Source organism: Trachypithecus francoisi, unplaced genomic scaffold (assembly GCF_009764315.1).
Source record: "Trachypithecus francoisi isolate TF-2019V2 unplaced genomic scaffold, Tfra_2.0 Contig01474, whole genome shotgun sequence".
In the NCBI taxonomy this organism is placed as follows: domain Eukaryota; kingdom Metazoa; phylum Chordata; class Mammalia; order Primates; family Cercopithecidae; genus Trachypithecus; species Trachypithecus francoisi.
Genome location: NW_022681435.1, coordinates 23,279,822 through 23,296,825, shown reverse-complemented (window position 1 = coordinate 23,296,825; position 17,004 = coordinate 23,279,822). Strand labels below are relative to the sequence as shown.

The 17,004-nt window shown below is 51.6% G+C and overlaps 1 protein-coding gene and 1 long non-coding RNA gene across 7 annotated transcripts in view; one reads left to right on the top strand and one right to left on the bottom strand.

The window, feature by feature from the left end:
• Window positions 1–2,817: 2,817 nt before the first annotated feature.
• On the bottom strand, window positions 2,818–10,012 carry LOC117062586. The gene is made up of 3 exons (XR_004428442.1): window positions 6,806–10,012; window positions 3,929–4,064; window positions 2,818–2,984 (listed from the first exon to the last, which is right to left on the bottom strand). It is a non-coding gene; the product is annotated as an uncharacterized LOC117062586 (long non-coding RNA).
• Window positions 10,013–12,554: 2,542 nt separating this feature from the next.
• Window positions 12,555–17,004, top strand: part of MBP (myelin basic protein) — a 155,431-nt gene continuing 150,981 nt past the window's right edge. For all 6 annotated transcript variants that reach the window (XR_004428434.1, XR_004428433.1, XM_033176248.1 and 3 more), the window contains exon 1: window positions 12,555–12,762. The gene's annotated coding sequence lies outside the window, so the exon portion shown is untranslated. The remainder of the gene's footprint in view (window positions 12,763–17,004) is intronic.

Here is a 17,004-nt window from a genome sequence, read left to right as displayed (position 1 = left end):
GTGCAGTGGTGCGATCTCGGCTGACTGCAACCTCTGCACCCCAGGTTCATGCTATTCTCCTGCCTCAGCCTCCCAAGTAGCTGGGACTATAGGGCACCCACCACCATGCCCAGCTAATTTTTTTGTATTTTTAGTAGAGATGGGGTTTCACTGTATTCACCAGGGTGGTCTCGATCTCCTGATCTCATGATTCGCCCACCTCAGCCTCCCAAAGCACTGGGATTATAGGCATGAGCCACCACGCCTGACGGAACTGAGGATTTATCAGGACCACGGATGGAGGTCAGGAGAAGTCAGATCCTCATGCTGACCCCATGCACCTCCCATCAGGCTTTCTTTCCTCGAAAGCCATTCTTTCCGGAGAGGCTCAGCTGGTGGGCAGCCAGGGCTTTTCCTCCCACCAATGGACATTGGAATGTACCTGAGGCAGAAGCCACCAAATGCAAAGTGAAGCTGGGAGAAAGCTTGTTGCCAGGATGCTGACGTTCCCTCCCAATTCTGGGTTCAAACTCAATAGCTAGATAAGATATCAGGTTTGGGTTACTAAACAACTGAAACCAAACAAACAAAGCAGAAGTCTAAATGCCAAGGCCTTGCATTGCCAAAAAAAATGCTAAAACTGAGCCAAGGGCCACCAAGACAAACATGCAGGAGGACCGCATATCTCTCCCACAAGAAAGCCCTAGAAAATGTGGAGCCACCTGGGGGCGTCACCCCAAGGCCTTTCCAGAGTGTATTAGTCCGTTTTCACACTGCTGATAAAGACATACCCAAGACTGGGCAATTTATAAAAGAAAGAGGTATATTGGACTTACAGTTCTGCATGGCTGGGGAGACCGCACAATCATGGCGAAAGGTGAAAGACACATCTCATATGGTGGCAGAGAAGAGAAGGGAGCTTGTGCAGGGAAATTCCCATTTTTAAAGCTGTCAGATATCATGAGACTCATTCACTATCACAAGAACAGTGCAAGAAAGACCTGCCCCCATAATTCAGTCATCTCCCACTGGGTTCCTCCCACAACTTGTGGGAAGTGTGGAAGTTGCAATTCAAGAGGAGATTTGGGTGAGGACACAGCCAAACCATATCATTCCATCCCTGGCTCCCCCCAAATCTCATGTCCTCACATTTCAAAACAAATCATACCTTCCCAACAGTCCCCAAAGTCTTAACTCATTTCATCATTAACTCAAAAGTCCATAGTCCAAAGTCTCATTTGAGACAAGGCAAGTCCAGGCAAGTGCCTTCTGCCCATAAGCCTGTAAAATCAAAAGCAAGTTACTTACTTCCTAGATACAAAGGGGGTACAGGCACTGGGTAAATACAGCCATTCCAAATGGGAGTAATTGGCCAAAACAAAGGGGCTACAGGCCCCACACAAGTCTAAAGTCCAGTGGGGCAGTCAAATCTTAAAGCTCTAAAATGATCTGCTTTGACTCCATGCCTCACATCCACATCATTCTGATGCAAGAGGTAGGTTCCCATGGTCTTGGGCAGCTCCGCCCCTGTGGCTTCGCAGGGTACAGCCTCCCTCCTGGCTGCTTTCAAGGGCTGGCATTGACTGTCTATGACTTTTCCAGGCACATGGTGTAAGCTGTCAGTGGATCTACCATTCTGGGGTCTGGAGGATGGTGGCCCTCTTCTCACAGCTCCACTAGGTGGTGCCCCAGTAGGAATTCTGGGTGGGGGCTCCAAAACCACATTCCCCTTCCGCACTGCCCTAGGAGAGATTCTCCATGAGGTCCCCATCCCTGCAGCAAACTTCTGCCTGGGCATCCAGGTATTTCCATACATCTTCTGAAATCTAGCAGAGGTTCCCAAACCTCAATTCTTGACGTCTGTGCACCCACAGGCTCACCACCACATGGAAGCTGCCAAGGCTTGGGCTTTCACCTTCTGAAGCAACAGCTGGAGCTGTACCTTGGCCCCTTTTAGTCACAGCTGGAGCAGCTGGAACACAGGGAACCAAGTCCCTAAACTGCACACAGCAGAGGTACCCTAGACCTGGCCCGTACAATCATTGTTTCCTCCTAAACCTCTGGGCCTGTGATGGGAGGGGCTGCTGTGAAGACCTCTGACATGCCCTGGAGACATTTTCCCTATTGTCTTGGGGATTAACATTTGGCTCCTCATTACTTATGCAAATTTCTGCAGCCAGCTTAAATTTCTCCTCAGAAAATGGAATTTTCTTTTCTGTTGCATTGTCAGACTGCAAATTTTCAAAACCTTTGTGCTCCACTTCTCTTATAAAAATGGATGCCTTTAACAGCACCCAAGTCACCTCTTGAATGCTTTGCTGCTTAGAAATTTCTTCCACCAGATACCCTAAATCACCTCTCTCAAGTTCAAAGTTCCACAAATCTCTGAGGCAGAGGCAAAATGCCACCAGTCTCTTTGCTAAAACAAAACAAGAATCACCTTTGCTTCAGTTCCCAATAAGTTTCTCATCTCCATCTGAGACCATCTCAGCCTGGATTTCATTGTCCGTATCATTAGCATTTTGGTCAAAGCCATGCAACAAGTTTCTAGGGAATTCCAAACTTCCCCACATTTTTCTCTTTTTTTGAGCCCTCCAAACTGTTCCAACCTCTGCCTGTTACCCAGTTCCAAAGTCACTTCCACATTTTCGGGTATCTTCAGCAGCACCCCAGTCCCCAGTCTACTGGTACCAATTTACTGTGTATTAGCCCATTTTCACACTGCTGATAAAGACATACCCAAGACTGGGCAATTTACAGATGAAAAAGGTTTACTGGACTTACAGTTTTACATGGCTGGGGAGGCCTCACAATCATGGCAGAAGATGAAAGGCACGTTTCACATGGCAGCAGACAAGAGAAGGGAGCTTGTGCAGGGAAACTCCTGTTTTTAAAACCATGAGATCTTCTGAGACTCATTCACTATCACAAGAGCAGCACATGAATGATCCACCTCCATCATTTAGTCACCTCCCACTGGGTTTCTCCAGTGACATGTGGGAATTCTGGGAATTACAATGCAAGATGAGATTTGGGTGGGGACACAGCCAAACCATATCACAGACAGACACAGAGTTAGGGGCATGGCCACTGGGTCCTTGTCTGGACCACAGAGTTGCCCATGGCTTTCCTCTCTCCTCCTCTCCATGGCAGTCCACTTATACTTACTCTGTAGCTCCCTCCACCATCCCACCACCAAACCTAGAGCCACACCCCAGAAGATGCAGACAGCTTCACCTGACCAGATATCCTGGGCTCGGAGTTGATGGCCTCATGTGGGTGGCACTCAGTTTAATGCCATTGTGGGGGAGGGGCAAAAGGGATGTCTGCTCTTTATTTATTTATTTATTTTAATGAGACAATGTCTCCCTCTGTTGTCCTCTGTTGGCTGGAGTGCAGTGGCACAATCTCAGCTCACTGCAACCTCTGCCTCCTGGGTTCAAGTGATTCTCCTGCTTCGGCCTCCCAAATAGCTGGTTCTGCAGGTGCCTGTCACCAAGCCTGGCTAATTTTTGTATATTTTTAGTAGAGACAGGGGTTTCGCCATGATGCCCAGGCTGGTTTCAAACTCCTGACCTCAAGTGATCTGCCTGCCTCCACCTCCCAAAGTGTTGGAATTACAGGCATGAGTCACCACACCCAGCCAAGATTTCTGGTAATTTTGAAAAGTAAATGTATGTGAGGAAGACCCCATGTCCCTGAGTGGACACTCACCCTCTCGGGCTGTGGACCTGGCCCCGTGTGCCTGAGTGGACACTCACCCTCTCGGGCTGTGGACCTGGTTCTGTGTCCTTGAGTGGGCGTTCACCCTCTTGGGCTATGGACCTGGCCCTGTGTCCCTGAGTGGATGTCCATCCTCTCACGCTGTGGACCTGGCCTCGTGTCCCTGAGTAGACGCTCACCCTCTCATGCTGTGGACCTGGTTCCATGTATCCAAGTGGACACTCACCTTCTCGGGCTGTGGACCTGGCCCCACGTCCCTGAGCATCATCTTGTGAGGATGAAATCGTGGAAGTCTCTAAAACACTTACAACATAGTAAGTGCTGTGTGTTACTCAACTATTTTGACTTTGGTCTTCCATTTCCTGCAAAGAAAATAATGAAAAGGATTTAATTAAACATAAGAGGAGAGCATTTTGGGGAGACGCCATCCTCTGTGTTAATGAGAGCAGCAGAGCTGGAGGGAGAGGGTGGTTAGTGCAGTCTGTGGGCATTAGAGAGATGCTTCCCTCTCTCCCGTGCTCTCAGAGAGTAATCAGAGTAGTTTACAGTCATTTGCATTCCTTTTAGCTGATAAACTGCGCTTCTCGAGCCAGACTGGGTCACGTGGGGCCTGACCATCACTCGGGTGCTGCACTGAAGCCCTACTGCAGGCCTGCCTGCCAGAGGGATTGACAACGCAGAAGTCAGCAGGAAGGGCGAGGCCCCTGCCTGTGTGGAGCTCACATGCTAATAATGCAAGAGACTGAGAGTGTGGAGCATAGCCAGTAAATATGCAGGAAGGTGCCAGGTCATATTGTCAGTGCAGTGCAGAGACGACACAGTGATGTGAGACACTGATGAGATGGCTGCTTCCAAATAGGAGGCCAGGATAGGTCTCACTAGGAGAGGATTTTTTTTTTAAATTGTGGTAACATACACATACTATAAAATCAATCATCATAAGCATGTTTAGGTGCACAGCTCAGTGGCATTAGCAATTTCACATCTTCCTGCAGCCATCACCTCCTTCCACCCCCAGAACCCGCTTTGTCTTACAAAAGAGAAACTCTGTGCCCCTCGAAGGAGGAAGGGATTTCTAAGTGGAGGCCCAAATGACTAGAAAAATGGGCTGATGTTGGGGGGCTTGTGGAGAAGAGAAAACAGCTCAGCAGAAACAGGGGAGGCAGAAACACGGGAAGCAAACATGAGACACAGACGATGTATTAGAGGGGGCTCTGAGGGGCACAGCCAAGCAGGGGAAGGTGGGTGGATTTTATTCTAAAGGCCATGGTATATTAGTCTGTTCTCACGCTGCTAATAAAAACATACCCAAGACTGGGTAATTTATAAAGGAAAGAGCTTTAATGGACTCATGAACTCACAGTTACAGATGGCTGGGGAGGCCTCACAGTCATGGCAGAACACAAAGGAGAAGCAAAGGCAAGTCTTACATGGCAGCAGGCAAGAGAGCTTGTGCTTGGGAACTGCCCTTTCTAAAACCATCAGATCTCATGAGACTTACTCACTATCATGAGAACAGTATGGGGGAACCGCCTGTGATTCAATTCTCTCCACCTCGTCCTGGCCTTGACACATGGGGATTTTAACATTCAAGGTGAGATTTGGGTGGGGACACAGCCAAACCATATCACATGGGAAACACTGCAGGACTTCAAGTGAGGGATGTGGCGTGACCAACGCAGGGCTACAGAATCCATCTCTCCATGGTGTGGATTGAAACAGCCACTGCAGCCTGGGGAGCCTCAGGGCAGCTTGGGCGAGGTGAAGAACGGACATGCAGAGAACAAGGAAGTTTGGGGGACAGAGTGACAGGATGTGTCAACAGCTTAGGTACATGGGGGACAATTCCTAGATTCAGAGCTTGAGCCCTGGATGGTCAGGGAGATCATTCCTGGGGACAACTAGAACACTGACTCAGAGAAGGCAGAGAGGCAGGGCCAGGAAAGATGGATCTCCATTCTGCCTGGGAGACATGGCTCCTTGGTGAACTGAAGTGTCAGACCTAGGATGTAGTGTCATAGAGAAATTTAACATTAAAAAAAAACTGGAGTAGTGTAGACTGCTTTTCTCCATATAAACCTGATCACACATTATGATACCATCAAGTTAAAAACAGCCGGGTGCAGTGACTCATGCCTGTAATCCCAGCATTTTGGGAAGCCAAGGCGAGTGGATCACTTGAAGTCAGGAGTTCGAGACCAACCTGGACAACATGAGGAAACCCCATCTCTACTAAAAAAAAAAAAAAAAATACAAAAATTAGCCAGGCATGGTAGCACATGCCTGTAGTCCCAGCTACTCAGGAGGCTGAGGCAAGAGAATCACTTAAGCCCAGGAGGTGGAGGTTGCAGTGAGCTGAGATCACATCACTGCACTCCTGCCTGGGAGAAAGAGCAAGATCCCATCTCAAAAAAAAAAAAAAAAAGCTAAAAGTACTGGTTATATCATATAATCCATGCTCAATGAGGCTGTATGTTAATTTGCATTTATTTTAATAACTATGGCGCACATCCTTCTGCAAATAGAGAAGCAAATTTATTTTCCTAACCGAGATGAATTTCTGAAATTTTTGTTTTTGGTTGCCATAAGAACAGTTACATATAAATGTTCAATCCCAGAAACAGTAATAATAAAGATATCCAAAATAACTGAACACCATGCTGGCATCTTTCAATTAGTATTGGATACTTTAATAGATACTACAGCACAAAGCCAAAAAGCGAGTGCGCGTCAGTAAAAACTACTGAGTTTCATTTATCTTGTACAATTTAGCCAAAAACTTTAAATACTAAGTCATTCTCCCATAATTCCTGATTACAAAACACACTTGAAAATATTAGTGTGTCCTCAAGGCTTATGATATTTGCTAACTGTCAAATAATCACCTAATCCCATTTCACTTGAGCTATGCAGAAACGAAGTCGCAGAAATATGAAATGCTTTATCCAAGAAGAGACATAAATATATGGCCGGGAGAGACCAATAGGAGGAGCTCAGTCTCCTAACCTTTTTTTTTTGATACGGAGTCTGGTATGCAGCCAGACTGCCTGCTGCCCACGTCGTACTCTCGCCCTTTCTTGCAACAAATCCAGCAAATATTTACCGAGGGCCTCCTGCGTGCCAGGCACTCTTCTAAGTGCTTGAAGTACCTAAGCGACGGTCCCATGCCTGTCCTTGAGGAGCTCACAGTGTAGCTGACACCCTCAGGGAGTCACTACCCTGCGCAGCATGGAGAATCCATGAGCTCCTCTGAAGGCTGCTCGCCTTGAGGACTTCACGGCTCATGCACCAGGCTCCTAAAACAGTGCAGGGAACAAGAGAAGCACCCCTGGGTCTCACTAATGACTATGGGTTTCCCTAGAGCTTTCTCTGCTGGAATCTCCCCCGCCCCACTTCTCTGCTCTCCCCAGAGCCGTCCACATGCCCACCAGCCCACGTTCTCTGATTAGTGCCCTCCTTGGTCTCAAACCTCTCCTTCCTCCAGGGCAGCCCTGAAGCTCCTTGGCAGGAGCCTGCTCCAAAAGAGCTTGGCCCCAGCTGATGTCTCCAAACTCCTGTTTGGTCTCTGATGTTCTCTGATGTTCAGTCTCTCTTTGTCACACATTTTGTGCTCCAAAAATCCCCATGGTTCCTCAGCACATCATGCTTCCGAGACTTTGCTGGCTGGTGCTTCCACCTGGCACACCTTCAATGCCCCTCCTGCCCCTCTCCACCTGGCATCTCCCCCAGGACACCTCGAAAGACACCTTCAGGGTCTTCCTGACTTCGGGGCAGGGCTCGTGGGTCACCCTCTGAGTTTTCCAGGTCCCCACAAACTGCTATTGTTGCCACCGTTTGCAACTGGCCTTAACATGACCGCTGGCCCAAACGTCTCTGTGACCAGCTCCTGGGCCCCCAAGGCCCAGTGCCAGGTGTATGTCAGGAGTGTAGCGCACATTTGCAAGGCACTAAATGACAAGACTCAGGCCGAGGTCTTCTGGGAAGGAAGCAGCAGATGACACCTGCTCAGGGTGGTTTTGGGTTCTTAGCTGGGGAAGGAAGAACCAGGCACAGGCAGCAGGGGGTGGGTCTCTCCTGCGGGGTGGCCTGATACTTTTCCCCGGGATTTGTGAACCTGGAGGGTGCTAGGAGCCTACAGGTGGGAAGAGGAGGCTGGGTGTTGCCCTGGGCTGTTCTGGGCACAGCTTCAGAGAGGAGGTTTGGATGGTTGGGGCCATGGATGGGAACAAGCAGAGACCCTGACTTCTGACCCCTGACCTCACTCCCCACAATGGCTCCCGTGGCCTTGCCCTGTGGTCCTCCTGAATCTCCTCTGCTCGCCTTCCTCCCACACCTCGTGTCTTTTGTGGCCGAGTTGCTTGACTTCCACTTTAAAGGCTTTGTAGAGTGAACGTGCGGAGGCCCGTTTTTCCCCCTGGAGGGATTGGCTCTTGTTGCCTGGCCCCACTGTAACAGAAAGTCACCATCTGGGAGGCTTCACAACAGAAATGTAGCCTCTCAGTCTGGAGGCCAGGAGTGTGAAATCCAGGTGTGGCCAGGGCTGTGCTCCTGCCAGGGGCTCTGGGGGAGGGTACCTCCGTTCCTCTCCCAGCTTCTGCTGCCCCCAGCGTCCCTCAGCTCCGGGATGTACGACCCTCACCTCTGCCTCCGTCTCCACGTGGCATCTTCCCTCTGAGTGTCCCCTCTGCTTACAGGACACAGCCACCCACTGGAGTCCCCCAAGGACCTCGTCTCCGCCTGATTACACCAGCAAAGGCTATTTCCAAGCACAGTCACTTTCCCAGGTACTGGGTGGTCAGGACTTTGAGTTCTCTCTTCCGGGACATACTTCAACCCACAACAGTGAACTTTCTCTGTAGAAACAGTTTTTCCACCTTTGAGGACAAACTCCAGAGAAAGGAAGCCTCCTACAGGAAGAACGTGGCATTAGGAGCACCAGAGAGGCAGGTCTGGGTCAGAAATGGGAGGTCACCAAAGCCAGGGCCAAGCCTGCCAGGTTCCCACTCGCCCTGCCTCTGAGCCCCTCTAGGGCCTGTCTCCCTCCCTCAGAGCTGGCTTCTGACCCCATCCTGCAAGAGGGCTGTTCCATCTTCAGAGCCTTTCCTGGCTCCCTCTGAGGTCTGCCATGGCTCCCATGCACATTCCCACTGTGTACACTCTGGGCTTCCCGTCAACCCTCCCATCCTCTCAGGCTGCTTCCTGGGGCTGGTTGTTAAGATGTCACATTTAATCGCCTTGTTACAGGAGCATCAAACGTAGCACACAGTCTAGCACATACACAACCCCCACCCATCCCGCAGACCTGGCTAAGGCTCTCCTGTCCCTCACTCTATTCCTGCCGGCCCAGCTCCTTCCCACCTCCTGGGGCCTGGCTAAGGCTCTCCTGTCCCTCACTCCATTCTTGCCGGCCCAGCTCCTGGGGAGGCTGGCACCCGTTTCACCAGCCCCCGCAGGGAATTCTGTTGGCTGGATTGGAAGCTGAGTATTCATTCCTTCCCCCCCGCCCCCCATGTCTTAATCTAACCCTCCATTAAGGACTGCATGGCTGTCCCCACAAAATTCCTATGTCAAAGCCACAACCCCCATGGAATGGTATTTGGACATGGGGTCTTTGGAAGATAGTTCAGCTTAGATTGAATCCGTGAGGGTGGCCTCATAATGAAATTAGTGTCTTTGTAAGAAAAAGAGGCCAGAGCTCAGGCTCCTCCCCTTCCTCTTTCTCTCCCTCCACCACCCGACACACAGAAAGAAGGTGCCGTTCATGAACCAAGAAGCAAGCCCTCGCCCAACGCCAAGTCTGCCAGCACCTTCATCTTGGATTTCCAGACTCTGGAGCTGGAATAACATCTGTTTTTAAGCCACCCAGTCTGTGGTATTTTGTTATGGCAGCTGAGCTGACCAATAACAAGTGGGAAGCCCCACTGGCTAGGTTGTGAATATATATTGCAACAGAGTGAACAGAAGTAACGTCTCAACAGCCAGCGCAGAATTCCTCTGAAGTACAACTTGTTTGGAAACAACTGTGATCAACCCCTGGGTGAATGAGGGAGACCTCAATACCTGGGTATCCACCGACGCCTGAGCTGCAGAAAGACAGCATTCAGCGCTGATGTGAGGATGACTGTTACCTCCACACTACAGATGAAGGGAATGAGGCTCAGAGAGGTGCAGACCAGGTCTGAAAATCATATTCAGTCCTGGCTGGGTGTGGGGCTCAGGCCTGTAATCCCAGCACTTTGGGAGGCTGAGGCAGGTGGACCATCTGAGGTCAGCAGTTCCAAAACAGCCTGGCCAACATGGGGAAACCCCATCTCTATTAAAAATACAAAAATTAGCTGGGCATGGTAGCAGTTGCCTGTAATCCCAGCTACTCGGGAGGCTGAGGCACGAGAATCGCTTGAACCTGGGAGGCGGAGGTTGCAGCGAGCCGACATTGCGCCATTGCACTCCAGCCTGGGCCACAGAATGAGACTCCGTCTGAAAAAAAAAAAAAAAAAAAAAAAGTTCAGTCCTTTCCTAAGCAAAACATCATAACAAAGATAAATCTGTTGATGAGGAAACTAAAGAAAACTCGAAGTTCGTGCAGTCTGAGTTCTGTCAGAAACTATTTAGATTCATTTACTTCCTTTAGCTTGGGTAATTTGGAGTTTAATTCAACTTAACAAAAAATTTATTGAGTTTCTTTCATGCACAAAAGATTTTGCTATTTGCTGCCATATGAGATGCCCGATAGATCACACTTTCTGCTCTCTGGTACCTTGTGAAAGATGCGGGTAACTGCAATGTGATTTTCTTAGAAATGTCAAAGACACAATGAGGCTTTGATGGGTTACTTGTCAAAAGATGCCTTTCAATTTTACTCAGCACAATGAATCCCTGTCACTTTGCTGAGAGCTACATGGACATCTTCATGTGAAAGTTTGTCTCTCGACAGTGAAATGCCAGCCTGTTTCTTCCATGCACTGTCCTCAACCTGGGGTCCTTTTTCTAACCAGAAGGGCATGAAAACCCCAAGACAGGACCAACTGATCCAAACGTGAATCCACTGTTTTGTTAAATAGGATTATCTACATGTTTTCTTTGAAGAATCCATGAATTTTTAAAACTGCCTGGCTGCCCATCTGCATGGACACTCTATCCCAACAAAATATGCACAGTGCAATTTTATAAATTTTATAAATACTTTTAAAAGACTTTTAAGTGGAACTTGTGGAGCCTGACATTTGCAGGGCTGACTTTGGCATATGCAGTGTTTCCGGAAACCACTGAAACACCAGCAGCAGGAGTACCAAACAGAAGGCCACGTGCTGCTGCTGTCACTGTGGCCTGAGGGACGCTCTGGAGCCCAGCATACAGGGACATCTGCAGGCAGGAAGGTGGCCCCACCCTGTGGAGTCACTGAGATAAAGCCAAGATATATTTGGGGGAGGAAAAGCTGTTTCTGATGCTAAAACAGGTATCTAAAACGGGACCCAGTGTTCTAACTTCCCCAGCCTGAGCTTTGAGTGACTTCAGCTGGGACCTGGGTGCACCTGGGTTCGTTATCACCACCCGTGCTCGTTGTCACCACCCATGCTCTACGGCAGCTGTCCAACCTCCCACACTCACTCTGCTCATCCTTGACTTAAAGGGAGGTTGGGGGGCAGAAAAATTGGAGAAACACTATCTTTGGCACCCTTTTCCCTCTTCACCTTCAGCCTGAAAGTCCCAGAACCGTCCTACCCTCTCCGCTTGAAAATCTCTCCTGAGGAAACCACCACACTGAATGCTTTTGTGTCGTTGTGGAAGTATTTCTCTTCCAGTTGGCAGCATTTGAACACAGTCGCTAAATCCTCCCGGGCTTTGGGAGAGGCTGGTTTTAGGCCGCAACCCCGACCCCACGACCCCACGCTGAAGTCGGTGTCCCGCCTCCCAGCAGGATAGGGCTCACCCCTCTTCCTCACTTCCTAACAAAGTGTGTGGGTCCCAGGCTGCCTCCGGAAGCTCCAGATCCAGATCTCTGACTGGGGGTGTAGATCAAGAGGAACGCGGGACCTCATTCAGGGCCTCCCTCAGCCTCCTCCTCTATCACCATTAGGAGGCCGAGAATCCAGGGAAAGATCTCTGACCACTAAATCTGTGTGCAGGTGAGTCACGGCTAAACAGCAGGCTTTTTCTTTTTAACAAGAGAGCGACGAAGACTACGATGTCTCCGGGCTGCGGGCCCAGGCTGCTTCCTCGCACCTGCGCGTGTTTTGCTGTCTTTTCCGCGCGCGCTTCCAGCGCCCGTCCTGCAGGAGAAGGTGCGCCCCCAGCTCCCAGCTCCCAGCTCCCAGCTCCCAGCTGAGCACCTGCCGGCCGGACGTGGGCCTGGCCTGGGTTCCAGGGGAGGGAGGGCGCGCCTCGGGAGGACCTGCTGGCTCCTTTCGCCTCCAGACCGGGCTGACTCTCCTCCTGCAGGGCCAGGGCCGCGGCAAGTCCGTCCGCAGTTTCTGGGGTTTCCAGCCCCTGAGGACTCGGGGAGATGCGGCCTGGCACTCCTCCCACGAGGTCGAGGTCGGGGTTGGGGGGTGGTTCGCAGGCCAAGCCACGCGGGAAGGGTCGACGAGCCGCAGTTCGGAGCCCAGTTCGGCAGCGGGCGAGGCTCCAGGCCGCCCCTCTGAGGTCTGACCCTGCGCGTGGGCCCCGTGCGCCCCCCGAGTTCCGCGTGGGCAGAGCGGGCCCCGGGGTCCTCCGAGCTCCCGGGGCGGCTCCGGCGGTCGCGTCCAGGTGGGGCGGGCCCGGCGGGATCGGCCTGTGTTTACCTGGCTCGCAGGAAGCCCAGGGAGGCGGGGCCGGGGAGCGGGGTGCGCGCCCGTCCCTCCGAGCCGCCGCCGTCAGTCACCGCCGCCGCGCGCCAGAGAGAAGCAGCCTCCAGCCCCGGCGGCCCCGGTCTCCCGACCCCGGAAGGCGGCGCAGGCTGCCTTGGGACCCCGCGCGTCGGCGCTTGAAGCGGAGACAAGCCCGTCCGGGCCGAGCAGGGGGAGCAGGGCCTTGGACCCCGCGGCGACCCTCGGCCTCGGAGCAGCGAGCGCAGCGCCGGTGGGTGACCCTCAGGGACGGGCGGGCGGCTCTGCCGCCTTTGTCTCTGTGCCCCTCCGAGTGGGGACCGCGGAGACCTGGGCGGGACCCCAGACCCAAGCCCCGCGGGAGCCTGGGACGCAAGATCTGGGACAGGAGCTGTCCCGACGCCCGGACTCAGAGTCCCTCTCTTGGCTGGGGACGCGCAGGGGGAACCTGGGCAGCGGCGCAGGTGGCCGGGCAGGTGGCAGCCGGCGTCCTCCCTGACCCGAACCCACGTCCTCGCCCCCGATCCCCACTGCGAGGGGGTGGGCGCGGGTGTATACGCGGGTTTACAGCGCCGGGGCCGGACCCTGACAGTTGTCCAGGGGTGGTCTCCAGCCAGGCCCGGCGGTCCCAGGGTCGCTGAAACCGCTCGGCCTCGGGCCGTGGGGCTGAGGGGAGGAGTCTAGGGTGGGAGTGGACGGCGGTCAAAAGCGGCCACACTGGGCGGGTGCGGAGAGGGTGCTGGCGGCCAGGGCGGGCTGGAGGGTCCTCCCGACTCGCGGCGCCTGCTAATCACACCCCGGGAGCCCCGCGCGCGATCGCGCCCCTGCCCCTGCCCCCGGGGCGAAGCGCAGTCTCCCTCTGAGCTCCAAGGGCGGCCATGAGAGCCTGGGTCCGGGCTTCCGCCTTCGCAGGGCCTGTCTCGGGCTCCTCGGCCGGACCGGTCGCTGCGCCCACCTGAGCCCACGTGCGCCGCCTGCAGCCGCCCGCCGGCCCGCCCGGGTCTTCCCTGCAGCCCCCTCCCGGGCCCCACTGTCTGTCCTGGGCCGGGTGCGTCCGGTTTCGGTGGCCCCGAGGCCGGCGTGTGTGACCTGCGGTCATTTGCCGCCACACTATATTTTCCAGGGTGCCGGGGGCAGCGCCTTGTGTCCTTTCGCGTCCACCTGAGCCCCCGGTTTTGGAAGGTGGAGTGGGGCTTAGGTTCAAGCGTCTTTGAGGACCCCAGTGCGACTCTGGTTGGAAACAGGCGCCTTCTGGTTCCTTGTTCCGTTTTCCAATTGCAACAACATGAGAATCAACAAGTGCTCGGTTTCTCTGCGCCTGGGTGAGGGGCGCCTAGGCTCGCTAGGTGCTGAGCGGATGGTGGGGGTGGCCGTGGACTTCGTTCCGGCGAGGCCTCTGCCTGGTCTGACCACAGAACGTCCCGCCTGGAAAGAGTTTTTCAGAGGAAGGAAACGTCAGGGAACATCCAATGTGTGTTTTGGACATTTTATCTGGCGAAGCTCCGGGGGACGGGTTAAGGACGGTCACCCTCAAGTCAGGGACCCATATGGATTGAGCAGGGTCCTGCCCGGAGCTCCCTGGCGGCCACCTCCAGTGATGGGCACCTCCTTAGCGTTTGGGGCTGGGGCTGTGGATACGGCCGAGAGCCAGGAACCCAGCTGCCCTTCAGTAGAGAAGGCCAGGGGAGAGGGCACCGCGGCAGAGGGTGTGTGAGAAGGCCAGGGGAGAGGGCACCACGGCAGAGAGTGTGTGTGTGTGTGTGTGTGTGTGTGTGTCTGTGTCTTTTGTTTTTTAGGGTTTTGTAGGGGAAAGGGCACCGCAGCAGAGGGGTGTGTGTGTGTGTGTGTCTTTTGTTTTTTAGGGTTTTGTTTTGTTTTTTGTGAAATCTGAGGGGAAAGAACCCAGTATAAAATTGTTGTAAATGCTGGAGTAACTCCCAGGGAGTGAACTGTTCTGAAACAACCACTTCTGCTGACTCCGGGTTAAACAAAGCTATTTTGTTCAATCCTCTTTGAAAATCCTCCAAAAGTGTCACAATTCTGCCCAGAGATAAGGAAGTGTAAGACGTGTCGCTTGTTTTACACCTGGTAGCTCATGGTTCCTCCATGATTTGAGACATGGGGTTTGAGTTTGGTCAGTGGCGGTCCTAGCTGTGTGCACTGATTAAAGGTAGCCCCCAAATGCTGGAAGAAAAAAAAAAGACCAAACTTTCTTGTGGTGTTTCTATTTCTGCCTGAATTTGTCAATGTTAATTGTAAGTTATTTTGTTTGACTTTTAATCCTCCTCCAAGTTCTTTAAAAATATGACATGCTTAAGATTAGCAGCTGCCTCTGTGCCTTTTCTGTCCCCAGCGAGTGTTTATCGACCACTTGCACATTGCCAGACTCTCTTTCGAGAGCGGTTTGTCACCTCGGATAACAGTCGGGACGGCCCTAGGATGCCCTCATTGGATGTCACCATCCTATTCATATCTTCATTTTTTACTGATGAGGAAACAAAGCTCAGAGAGGTTAAGTTATTCTAAGGGCACATGAGAAGAGGCAGGATTCAGTCCAGGGAGTCTGCACCAGCGTCTAACTGCTGCTCTGCACCGCCATGGTGAAAAGGATGGCTTGCAAAGGTGTTCCTCATTCCTCCTTTTAAAATTCCACCCCTAATGATGAGTGAGTGTACCCAGAGATGTCCCACACACGTTTCCCTTCAAGAATGATTTGACCATAAGGCCACTGGCATCCGTCTTTGTTCATCGTCCTCTCCTTAGCTTTCTTAGTTGTCAATAAAAAAGAAAAAATATTCTAATTACTCCTTTTCTTTTTTTTTTTTTGATAGAGTCTTGCTCTGTTGCCCAGGCTGGAGTGTAGTGGTGCAATCTCGGCTCACTGCAACCTCCACCTCCAGGTCCAAGAGATTCTCCTGCCTCAGCCTCCCCAGTAGCTGGGACTACAGGGGCACACCACCATGCCTGGCTCATTTTTGGGTTTTTTTGTTTGTTTGTTTTTGTTTTTGTTTTAGTAGAGATGGGGCCTCACCATGTTTGCCAGGCTGGTCTCAAACTCCTGATCTCAAGTGATTCGCCCACCTCAGCCTCCCAAAGTGCTAGGATTACAGGCATGAGCCACCATGCCTGGCCTCTAATTACTCTTGGGATAATTTTAAATAAGTGGCCATTAAGTAGTAAGACACTTCTCTTGGCCCATTGGAACCCCCGAAGGAAGCTCTGGAGCTGTGTAAGGGAAGAGTGCTCTCACCCCACAGGCTCTGATGCCAGCTGAGCAGAAATGCCAGGCGAGCCGCTGGAATCGTCTCCAGAGGAGATTTTAAATCTCTGTCAAAACCTGTAGTGGACAGGCTTCATCCAGAGAAACAGAAGCAGGTGGAGATACATATTAGAGACTCGTGGCAAGGAATTGCTTATGCAGAGGTGGGCTGGCCAGGTTTGTGGGACATCCGTAGAACAGGCCAGCCAGAAGGGCAGCTGATCTCTCCGGCCGGCTGAAGCTGCCTTCCACAGCAACGTCTCGCGCAGCGCCAGTGACAACCGTGAAAGCATGTTCCCAAGCTATTAGCAATGTCTCAGACTCAATAGCCATTAAAGCGCCAAAATGGCATTCTGAATGTTCTTTTGTTCTGGACTCTGTGAACAGCACTGCATTGGTCGGAGTCACCATTGTGAAAAGTAGGTGGATGTCTAAAAGATGAGGAGACACAGACCTATGTGAGGCCAGGATCTAGACTACAGAAACAGTTCTAAAATGTAATCTGAAACAAGCCACTCAAGAGTAAAATATGAGACTGAAGAGAAAACCCAGATGCACTAATAAAATATGAAAAGGACTTTAACCCTCTGGAAATCAGGGAATTCGAAACTAAGATGTCAAAAAGGTTTTTTTTACCTTTTACTGTACTGGAAAAATTTAAATTGTGACTATACCAAATATTAGAGAAAGTGCAGAAAAATTAGACCTCACATGAGTTCGAGTAGAATGTAATTAGGAACAAAGATGTTAGAGAATGATCTAGAAAAACTGAAGATGGGTGTATCCTAAGATCTGACAATTCCACTTCTAGGTATCTCCTCTAGGGAAAACCTGGTCTGTGTGCATAAGACACACACAGTGGATATTCACCGAAGCAATATAGTAAAACCCTGTTTTGAGATCATTGTAGATTCACATGCAATTCCCTTCACCAGTTTCCCCCAACAATAATATCTTAAAAACCATAGTACAATGCCACAACTAGAAAATGAACATTGATACAACCCAGTAACTTTGTTCAGATTTCAGAGTCCACCAGTTTACATGTACTCATTTTATAGACTGCTCTGTGTGTGTGTGTGCGTGTGTGCTGTGCACGCGTGCTTAGTTCTGTGTAATTTTATCACCCGTGTAGAACCATGTGACTACCAACACGTCAGAAGACAGGACAGTTTCATCACAAGATCCTTAATGCTACCCTTTATAGCCAAGCTGACTTCCTCCTTCCCCCTCCCT